Source organism: Rhinatrema bivittatum, chromosome 3 (genome assembly GCF_901001135.1).
Source record: "Rhinatrema bivittatum chromosome 3, aRhiBiv1.1, whole genome shotgun sequence".
Classification (NCBI taxonomy): Eukaryota; Metazoa; Chordata; class Amphibia; order Gymnophiona; family Rhinatrematidae; genus Rhinatrema; species Rhinatrema bivittatum.
The window spans coordinates 464,223,417-464,234,947 of record NC_042617.1 but is presented as its reverse complement, the minus strand read 5'-3'; the positions used below and the strand labels follow the sequence as shown (position 1 = coordinate 464,234,947).

The window sequence follows — 11,531 nt, the reverse complement described above, 5'->3', positions numbered from 1 at the left end:
CCACAGGCCAACAGCAGAAGCCTAGAGGGCTGCTGCTACTTGGGATCAGGTACACTTTACAGCCTGGCTATCATCTCTGTACTGGCATGCTTGGCGATATGTATAATATGTGTAAGGTAAGGATGAACTTACAGGTAGTATCCAGAGGCTGAAGGCAGCCCACTACAGGGATGGCAGTCAGTCTGTGGAAGTCTGCTTGGTTCCAAACAGAAGCAGAAGCCCTCTAGGCCTCTGCTGTTGACCTGAGGATATTTTGCACAAGACACTATGCCTTCCTTCTCCTCCTCCCTAGTTGTCACACTGCAGCTGACACTCTGTTCCAACAGTCACCAAGTCCACAGTGGTATCCAAGGGAAAGGTTGGTTAATGTACATGTGCTAAGCAAAACCTGTCCCCTACATTCAACAACAGATATGGCCACATTACCTCTAAGTTTAAGGTTTATTTATTTTATATCATCATTTCAGTGAAACCATCATAACGGTGAACAATAAATTAAAGTAAGAAAATACAATGCATAATCAAATCATATAAACTTAATAATCAATAAAACATAGATACTAAAATAAACTTAAATTAATCAATTAAAACAGAGAGAGAAAATAAGATAAGATACAAAATAAGAAAGTGCTGCAGTAATGTTGTATTCTGTTATCACTATGATTCCAAGTAAGCACATTTAAAAAACCAAAGGAAAGCTATAGAACTACATATGGCAGAAAGAAGGTAGTCCTACCCTGCCAGCCTATACAGAGGACAGAGTGAGTGTCCAATGAAATGGCCTGGGGTGGCAGCTTCCATATCTACTGTGCATGATATGAATGACAGAGAGGAGGCTAAAGAGACCAGTGACTAGAGAGAGCGAGAGACACTCAATTAGGACTCCCGCCAGGCCATAGATATCTGCCAAGTAAACCAACCTGTTACGTTCGTGGCTGCTCTACACCCTCGCTCTACCCTCTCTACCTCTGTGGCGACTCCCTCCGGGTCTGATGGACGGCTTGCTGCCGCGGTGTCTCCATGCCGCTTTTCCCCGGTGTCCCCGTGCCGGCTCGACGCTGCGGATCCGCCATGTTCCTGATGATGGAGGGCATGCATGCGCTCTGAAGTATGTACCAGCAAGGGCGCGAACCTCAGAGGCGTCCCCCTGTATTGACGTCATTCGCTTCCAACATAAAAGGTCTTCACTTTCGCTTACGATTTGAGTTAGCAAGGACACAGACACAAATTCGGACTTGAGCAAGGACATGAATACGGACTAGTATACGGACTCGCTACAAATTTGTCCATGCTACTCTGCCTCCTTGGACTTACCAGAGGTACCCGCTCCTCGGGGGCCTCGCGCTCTTTTCTCTATTTCAGATTGCAGATAGGAACTGGTACTCGCTCCTCGAGGGCCCATGTTCCTGAATTCTCTGATGATTCTTTACTGCCTGGAAGCTATCGCAGATACAGACAATCGTGAGTTACCATCGCTCTCTCAGAGCTTTCCCTGGAACCAGGTACTCGCTCCTCGAGGGCCTAACTCTTTCCAGCTACTGAGCCTCCTTAAGAATCTATATGAGATTGTCATCTACTACTGGCTATGAATACAGCATACCCTGTCTACTCACATCTATAGTCTCTCTACAGCTCAGCAACCCTGGGATCGCAGTTCCAGTATCTGAGGGACTTCAGCCCTGCTGGGCATATCAGCTCGCTACTACCACCTCTGGTGGTTGTACTAAACTGTCTAATAAAAGAACTATCTGTGTCTGTCTCCAAACCCAAGCCTAGCCGGTGGTCCCTCTCAGGATATCCTCCTGGGGGCGCTGTCAACTGCCATCGGCCCAAGGATTCAGCTATTTACATTCCTTTACAGCTGAGTACCCTCTCTAGCACTCCACTGGTACAGATTGCCAACTCAGCCATCTATATCATAACAAGACTGCTCCTATCTGCTTGCTCCTCCCATCAGCATAGCAGATTCTAACTCAACCACACACATATACACAACCCCTTGTACTGGGTAGCTCACTACATGCTGCCACTAAACCATTATCCAAAACATTCATCTGAAATAGGCGAACATTGATGCCATTACATGGTCCTTGCCACTCCACTTTCCTGTCATTCCAGCATAGTCACATTCAGGGGACAGCTTTTAACATCCACTTCTTCCCTCCCTAAAGTGGTAAGCCCCAATAACAACTTAAGCTCTGGGTAGCCTGCACACCCCCAAATAACTGGACTATTAGGCACACTCCAAGTACTAGGTGGAAAAGCCTCTGTGGTGGGGGTAGCAGGGTGTGCATTACAGGCAAATGTCTACTAATATACACACTTGTAGGACTGCATATTTGATGTGTCACACTGGCAAGTTTCACACCTCCACCCCTCTCTCAACACTAGGTATAAATAGTGAGCAGACTAGTGTAAATTTTAGACTATAAGATGTTAACCCATTCATACTGCAGCCCATACGGTCAACTCTCAGAGGTTCCCCTTCTCAAGAGTGGAAGAAGTCAATCACTGCTGTCCAAAAGCAGTGTGTGCAAAATGAATGCACACATACTGCCTGCTCTGGTGTATGGATTGCTGTGGGAAGGGAGGGACCTCCTAATGCAACAGCACCCCCAGAGACATAGATTGACAGAGGGTAGCAGAGCATGTCACTCACAGAGTCACACACTGACACACTTATCTTTTGCCTGAGTTTCTGTAGTGTAGTGGTTATCACATTCGCCTAACACGCGAAAGGTCCCTAGTTCAAAACCAAGCAGAAACACTTCCTAGCTTTTACTACCATTAAGCCTTATGCTCACCTTTGATGCAACTCCAACATTTCTCTCTGCATCAATGGCAGGGGGTGGCAGGAAATTTGAATCAAACAGTCCTCTTCGCCTGCCAACGGTGGGGACCCGTAGGATCCCTCCTACAGGTTGCGTCAACCCCACCTCGGCCCAAGGGTCCACCTCCGGCGCAACATTTCTATGTTTCTATGAGTACAGACTACCTGCAGCACTTTGTGCACCTTCACATGGCAATACGTATGTTCCTGGAATGTTGGTAATCAAACAACATTGATGTGTGTGGCAGTTTGTCCATAACTGCTAATGAAGTATTGCTAGTCCTGCCTTGGCACTGATTATGTATACCTGGCCACCTAAAACACATCTGTCGGAGGCATAAAGGACAATCTCTGAAAAATCAGGGAGTAACTAGTTTCTAATTGATGAAAAAAATGACTAGTTTAATGCGACCAATAATTTATTAGTATAAGTCTCTACCAAATGTATGTGAAGTTTTGTTAAACAGTTAAAATATATTCCTTTATTGTTATCACAAATTTTTTTTTCTTTTTTTAAATATATTTTTCAATTAAGAGGAAAAGACCTCAGTACTGGTAAAGAATCTGATTTTACAGAGTCTAGAAAGCCAGTTGTTGCAATCACTGGTCTTATAACCTCTTATTTTTGACTGATTTTACTTTAAATCCGTTTCTTCAATCTTCTATAAATTCTAATCAATAATGAAGCCACTCTATAGGTGTATCTTTCTAAACTTAAATCAATTTGACTTGAGTGGCATGTTCCACTTTGAAATTCAAAAACTTGTTGTATTTTATGAAAAACTCCTAAACAAAAGACTTAAGCATCTTAACAGCATTGTGTATTCAGCTGTGATGCCTGTGTTTATCCCGACAAATACATAAATCGATAAAGCACTTATCTTGCAACTTGCTTCAGATTGTTATCTCTGTTCTTCTTAGCAAGATTGTGCCTTGTGAAAAAGTATATTTCCTCACCCAACATTGTCAATGTTTCACTAACGCTGCATCAGGACAGGTTTGGTATACTTTGAACCTTCAGTCTCTGATAGCTGAGCTTAATCCTACCCTGCTCACCACTAACTGTAAAAATGACTTTCACTACATGAGGCACAGTATATAAGACAGCACCTCTTCCTGATTCCCCACAAGCCATGTGGATGAGCAAGGACCTGCAGCCACTAAACCATGGAAATGTGTATAGTGACGTTGCAAACTGAACTATCTACAAGCTGTTTGACGCAGGAGTGCTCAGCCTTTGTGCTTTAAGGGTGGTCACAAATCACACCAGGACTTTAAAAGAGACTAGCTATTGCTCAAAGCAAAATACTCTGCAAATTTTCTGGGTACATACATATGCACATACAGCTGCACCACATTACTAACTGTGAGCCATAGCAGTCAAGGGCCTTGCAGCACCGATACATCTCAATATCTCTGTAAGGCTAGCTGTGACAGGTGATATGAAGGCCGGAGGTCCAAATATACTTAACCTGTTGCACTCGGGATTGGACCCTTGTCCTGGGACAGTGAAGGAACTTCTCCTGAAAGGGAACAGGAGGTAACTGCCCCAGGGGGCGGAGCACTGGAAGAGATAGAGGCTGTGAAGAGCTTCACCACTGGAAGCCCGAGGTCCCCCCAGGAGGAGCCCGTAGGGACCCGGGCCACTTGAACTTAGGAGGGCCTCGCAGGGTCTCCTGAGAGAATGAAAGTCTGGCGTGCCCACGGACACAGGGGGATCATGGTCGGGTTCAAAGTTGGAGGCTGGTTGGAACAAGGAGAACCAGAACAGAGTTGGTAATGACAAGGCGAGGAAGCGAGCCAGAATCTGGAGACAAGGTAAGGCAGGCAAAGGTCAAGATCCAGAGGTCAGTCTGAGAAGTGGCCAGTAAAGCAGGGGTCAGATACCGGAGGTCAGACGAGGTCAAAGGCAGGCTGAGGTCTTGAGGCAGGCAGCAGACAGACAGGTAGGTCAGGAGCAAGCTGAGGTATTTGAGGCAGGCAGCAGGCAGGCAGGTCAGGAGCAAGCTGAGGTCAGTACCAGTAAGACAGTCCGAGCGTACTACCTGGGTTGACAGACAGATGAACACAGGAACAAGCAGGACGCAGGAACTAGGATGCAGGAATGAGTCAGGAACAGAACTGGAACAGAAGGATCCTGGAGCGAGACTAGGGACACCTCACTCAAGTAAGAGAAAGAGCACTGTCACTGGCTGGTCCTGTGCTGTGGAACACCATGCCACTCGAAATAAGGCTGCAAAGACACTTTAAATCCTGAGTAGGCATACGTGTTTTATCTTACACAGTGATGCAGATGGAGAAGCAGTGAGAAAATGTTATGATTATTGGTGTTTGGGTGGATCCTTGGACACTGTGGCAGCTGACTACACCCACGGGGGGCAGTCCCGTGAGGGACCACGGTGTCAGGCTAGACTCTGGACACACAAACACAGAATTAATCTTTATTTAAACAGTTTTGGAAACCACCAGAGGTGGCAATAGTGAGTAGTAGATGTTGAGCCTGGCTGGGTGAGTATCCCACAGGATGATGGAACAGCGGATCCTCTGCTTGGCTGTGCTGTAGTGGAAAGGGACAGAGTTATGAGTACAAAGTGAGAATTACACAGATTCCCAGGTAGAATAGGAGAAGCTCTGAGGTAGGGAGACTCAGTGGTATTGTATTCACACAGCGGTTCCACTAGACAAGAGGTCTGGCACTGGAACAGAGGACAGGCCCTCGGAGCGAGTACCTGGTTCCAGGGAAGCAGTACTGTGGAATAGATGGTAGTTGTACTCACAGATGGATACCGTTAGTGAAGTCTTCCAAGTTGAAAGAATTGTAGATGCAGGCAGCGACTCAGGGAACATGGGCCCTCGAGGAGCGAGTACCGGCTTCCTGATAGCACCTGAAAGAAGCAGAAGAGGCCAGAAGCAGAAGAGGCCCTCGAACAGCGGGTACCCCGTTAGCAGAAAGAGTTCCAGATAACGCTGGATTGGCAGAGTAGCTTCGGTACGGAGAGCGAATCCAATCCATAGTAATCCGAGTAGTTGCTAACTCGATTAGCTAGCAAAAGAGGTAGGCTTAAATATCCGGGCAGCGTGACGTCATCTCAGAGGGACGCCCCTGAGGTTCATGCCAAAGAGGAAATAAAGATGAGGGCAGCGTGCACGCACGCGCCCAATGGTACATTGGAGGAGCATGGTGGGAAGCAGCACCAAAGCCGGTCTGGGGACACTGGGGAGGTCGGCAGACAGACGCCGCGGCAGCCAGTAGTCCGAGGTAAGCGGGAGGAGCCGCAAGAAGAGTACGGTAGGTGGGGCTAAGCCATTGCAGACCGGTTGCAACAGAAAAAGAAAGATAATAGCAAGGAGAGCAGCAGCTAACAGTCTAGTACTGGCCTCAATTTTCTGGAAGAGGATGTGGTAGGTGAGGCCTATCGGGCAAAGTAGTGTTGTATAAGGTTTTGGCGAAGCTGGATGTCACTCAATGTGGTGTCCTTGGCTCGTGCGTGGATACATGGGGGACTCGGGGAGAGATCAGGAACTATATCCATTTGTAGTCCATGGTATAGAGCAATATTAGAGCAGACTCAGCAGAGTAACACTATATCTCCATCTTTGGGTGGGGCAAAAGAACATAAGAAATTGCCATGCTGGGTCAGACCAAGGGTTCATCAAGCCCAGCATCCTGTTTCCAACAGAGGCCAAAACCAGGCCACAAGAACCTGGCAATTACCCAAACACTAAGAAGATCCCATGCTACTGATGCAATTAATAGCAGTGGCTATTCCCTAAGTAAACTTGATTAATACATTAATACATACATTAAAGCTCCATCTGTCTTGTCCAAACAGTGAAAGCGACTTTTGAGAATTCCGAAGGCACATTTGATGATTCAGCGAATAGCACATAAGGCCTTGTTGTGCCTCCTCTCTGCCGGCATGCTGGGAATGGCAACGGGGTTGAGAAGCGAGGTCCTGCAACTGTACCCAGAATCTCCTGAGCAAAGACAGATTTCAGCCATCATTCATAGCATTGTCACTTGCAGATCTGGCTTACAAACCATAGCATCCGATTTGCCTAACCTAAGTGCATGTCACATTGATCAGGGCCAGTGCAGGATAGCAGTAGTCAAAAGAATCTCTGCTCTTCCAGACTACGAAATCGCATCTGGATATTCCAACAATTGCATGCCAGGCCCTCGCAACTGAGCTAAGGCTACTGGTGTGTATCAGGCTTCCAAACTTGAAGCAATACTTAAGAGATGCTACACCTTTGTTACATAGAAACATAGAAATGACGGCAGAAGAAGACCAAACGGCCCATCAAGTCTGCCCAGCAAGCTACGCACTTTATCCATTTTTTTTCCCTTTTTCTCTGTCCCACCTGTTACTATTGGCTTCCAGTACCCTCCAGCCCTAATTCCCCTCCACCCAATTTAGAGAGCAGCTCTGTATCTGCATCCAAGTGACATCCAGCTCAATTAGGGGTAGCAACCGCTGTAACAAGCAGGCCACCCCCTTGCCCCATACTCTTACCCACCCCTGTTTTTATTTTTTGTTTTTTTTTTTTTTTTTGGAAATAGCAGCCCTCCATTCTTCCGCTCCGTGAAGGTGGAAAACCAACTACTGGCCACTGGCATCCCGCTCTGTGAATGCCTCTGTGGCTACTGCCGCTCCGTGCAGTGTTTGAATGCCGTTGTGGCTACTGCCACTCCGTGCAGTGTTTGAATGCCTCCACTTTATTCACGCCCTCTAGACTTGATGGATCCACAGTGTTTATCCCACGCCCCTTTGAAGTCGTTCACAGTTTTAGACTTCACCACTTCCTCCGGAAGGGCATTCCAGGCATCCACCACCCTTTCCGTGAAGATGAGAGCTCCTAGGACATTGGGAAAGTTTGCAAAAGGCATAAAACCCTCTCTTCATGTCCATCAAGTCCTGCCTGTCCCAAGGAAATGCTATGTAGCAATTAATACGGTCAGAGACAGCTATTATGATCTGGTCCAGACAGCGTGAGAACATGGTTTGGGACATTCCCCGCATGACCCCTACTGTCGTTTGGAAGGAGCTGGTTGTCATGAAATGCGGGGTGGCCAACAGTTTGGTGAGGACAGGCACAGCGTGGAACCTTTGGATGACCGGATCCAAATCCCCTTAGATTTCTTCATATAATTCCAGAATAGCCCAAGAGCTGAGGTGATACCATCTAACCACATAGTCCTCTGGCATGCCCAGCAAGGATTTTTGAGGAGGAAAGATGCGTTTCCTGTATCTCCTTCACCATGGCCAACTAAGTGCTAGGCGCTGCCATGGGCCCCGACCCTGAGGGGCCAGGGGCTCTGCCTCTGGTGCTGGGCTTCCCTAGAAGGGTTTGGAAATGCCCTTGCCTGTTTTTGAGGTTATTGTTGGTCTCCTTCTTCTTGATGTCTGCGGCAAGCCTCCCAAAGCATCCAGTATCCCCCAACAATTAAACTTGCCTCAAAAATTATGGTTTTAGGAAGCTAGGCCAGGTAAGAACAGGTGATTTTATTGGCCCAGGAAGGCCTGATAGGTGTGTCTGTTAGAATACCTCTTTTTATCACATGCAATAATTGCTGTGATAATACCCGTGATCTGCGATATTGGCCATGGTAGCATGATAAAAAGTATTTTTCACCATACGCAAAAAGAAAAAGGCATAATTATAACCGGCGCTAAATCCCACAATAGTGTGCATTACTCTATTGCATTCCATGCTAGCAGACCCTCATTTCCATTTTTACTGCCCAATCTCCTCCCACTTGAATACTCAATATTTAATTTGCATACACATTTTGTCTTGCTTTATTTATCGCGCATATTATGGTGTTATCGTGCATAATAAGGCCCTGATGCAAAATGATAAATGATCCAGTTGGTCAGATAAACTTATCCAGCTAACTTTGGAGGTATATTCAAGATAGCCAGCTAACTATAACTGGCTAACTTTAGGACAGGTCCTTGGCCTGACCAGATTCTGAATATTGAGATTAGCTGGCTAATGTAGCTGGCTAACCCAACTCATCCCAGTTACACTCCTGTAGCATCCCTAATTTAGCCAGCTTAATTCTAGCTGGTTATCCTATTAGCCAGCTAGAATTTACCCGGATAGGTCCCTAAAAATTCATTTATCTTGCTAACTTGTAAGTTAGCAGGCTAAATGCTTTTGAATATCGACCTCAATACATTTTGGCTCTGCAAGCTTCTCCCAATAATCCCCCAACAGCATCACCTAGTAGTGACCCTCTGTATAGCACACCATCAACTTATAAGTTAGGTCTATGATATAATACTGGGCCCGATATTCAAAGCGCATTCTGCACTATTTAGCCAAATAAGCAGGACTTATGCAGCTAAGTAGTGCCTATATTCAGCAGCTACCATTTAGCTGGTTAATTCCCTTACATGGCTAAAAGTTACTTGCACAAAAAGTAGGCATGTATTTGGGGGATCAAGGGCAGAGCAAATTCGCTGTGAAATTTATACGTCAAAATAACGATATTCTGAGTTAGCCATATAAGTATTCGTGTAAGTTTAGACCCACCATAGAGCAGGTCTAAACTTAGTTGGGTTTTCTTATCTGGCTAAGTGCATATATTTATACATATATATATTCAGCAGCTTTACCATGCCCCTGAATATACATCGTAACTTAGCCAGAGAAGTTCTAACTGGTGAAGTTAATTACACGGCCAGCTTTGAATATCTAAGTCACCGTATTTAGTTGAAATGGACCATATATGAGATTATATGAATGTATGTTAATAGGCTGACCAAGTAGCAACTGACAAGAAATTACAGGAAATGATAAATATTTAAAATGTTGCAGAATATATTTAAATCATAACATGGAAAATGTGACAGGTTGTTATTTTACTTAGATGTTTATTAAACTTTCTAAAAAAAAAAAAGTATACACTAGAAGAGAAATAGCACATATAATTCAAAAGTTCAAACTAAAAATAGAAAATTACCAAGCACAATGTCTGCATCGAGGGAAGAAATACATTCCACCTGTTTTTAATCTATAATTAAAGGAATACTATTATTTTTCAAATTATTTTCTTTCATATCGACTTATTTTCATTGTGGTATCAGCTGATACGCATATAATCCAACATGCTAAAATTTTCCACACATCAGTAAAAGTAAATAAATTGAATTTCTACCACTCTCTTATTTTGTTCTAGTTTTAAAAATCTAAAATGTATTCAGTTTTTCACAACAATGTGCCTCTGTGTGGGATGTGATAAATGTGCATGGCAGTAGAAATTATCATCCTGCCTAGTTGATCTGCTACAGCTATTGAATGATAAGGAATTTACATTTCTATAAAATGTTTTGGAGATAGGGAAAACAAGAACTTTATAAAAATAATTGGGTTACAGTTCTCTGTTCATACTTTTTTCCCAAAATATAATAACAGGTGTATCGCTAGTTCAATTACTGCTGCTTCCACCATTTTTCACACTTTATTAGTCATAGAAGACAAACATATGATTCAACAGTAGAGAGCAGGATATACCAAGACATGAATGAACATACAACACAGATGTAAGCAAGTAAAGAATATCTTGAATATTTGCACATGTTCCTCTAACAGGCAATAAAAGAACCCCAGATGAGCAAAGTCACTGTGTCCTTTTTATTCACTTTTTTTTCACTTTTTTATTCACTTTTTTTTATTCACATCTTTATGTACTACCAAGCCCTTTTAAACCAGTCAAAAAGGTGGCTGTCAATGGGTCTTTCTGTTTAGATCCAGGTGTGCTGGTCTGCCAACAGAAATTTATGAATTAGGTATAAATGAGGCCATTATAAACTCTGTGTATGCATCACTTCAAATATCAATAGCATGGCATTCATGAGGATAATATCTTCAATGATACTTCGGATTGCATTAACCACAATATGTCAATTGTCTTAGAAAATAAAGCGGCATATATGTGTAAGAGAGCTTCCTTTTTCCTACAGAATCTCCAGCTCTCATCTGAACTAGATATTTTCATCTCTTTTATCCTGGATGGACTATAATATGACCTAGAGATGATTTGATACTGTTGTTCAATGACAACAGTCAAGATTTAGCAATAAAAGGTAACATTTTAAACCCACTGTAGTTTGAAATCTAAACTCCTTATCATATCTCTTAAGAAATCTTAGCCAAGCACTTACCTTTACCCTTTTAAGCACAACTAATTGCATCTTTAACTCTAGCCATTAGAAACAAATCAACATCCGTAATAGAAAACCTGCAAAGCAGGTCCTCACTTCAGATAAAACAACTAAATTCCTTCATTGAGGAATATCAGATTCTCGATCCATTGCAGCTTGGAATAGAAAAACTCTTGACACTGAGACTTTACTTGTTTCACTTCTTGATCACATGGGACACGGACTTGACTATGGACTCATATATCCTAGTCATGTTAGATATTTCTTAAGTATTTGATACCATTGATCATGACATTGTAATAGCCTGCCTCAAGAAATATGGGGTATTTGGCCAAATTTTGACTTGGTTTTTGTTTTATTTATCAAATTAATTCTCACAAATTAGATTAGATTGACAATGTTTTTTAACACTACTGGAGTTCCACAAGGGTCTGCGTTATCATCCTTATTGTACAACATCTTCCTAGCCCCAATTTGCAAAATCCTGTCAAACCTATGTGATGGTTATTGAATTTACGTGGACGACA

The 11,531-nt window shown here is 43.7% G+C and overlaps 1 non-coding gene across 1 annotated transcript; it reads left to right on the top strand.

Annotated features, from left to right (window-relative positions):
- Window positions 1-2,694: 2,694 nt before the first annotated feature.
- On the top strand, window positions 2,695-2,767 carry TRNAV-AAC. The gene has a single exon. It is a non-coding gene; the product is annotated as a tRNA-Val (tRNA).
- The last annotated feature ends 8,764 nt before the right edge of the window (window positions 2,768-11,531 follow it).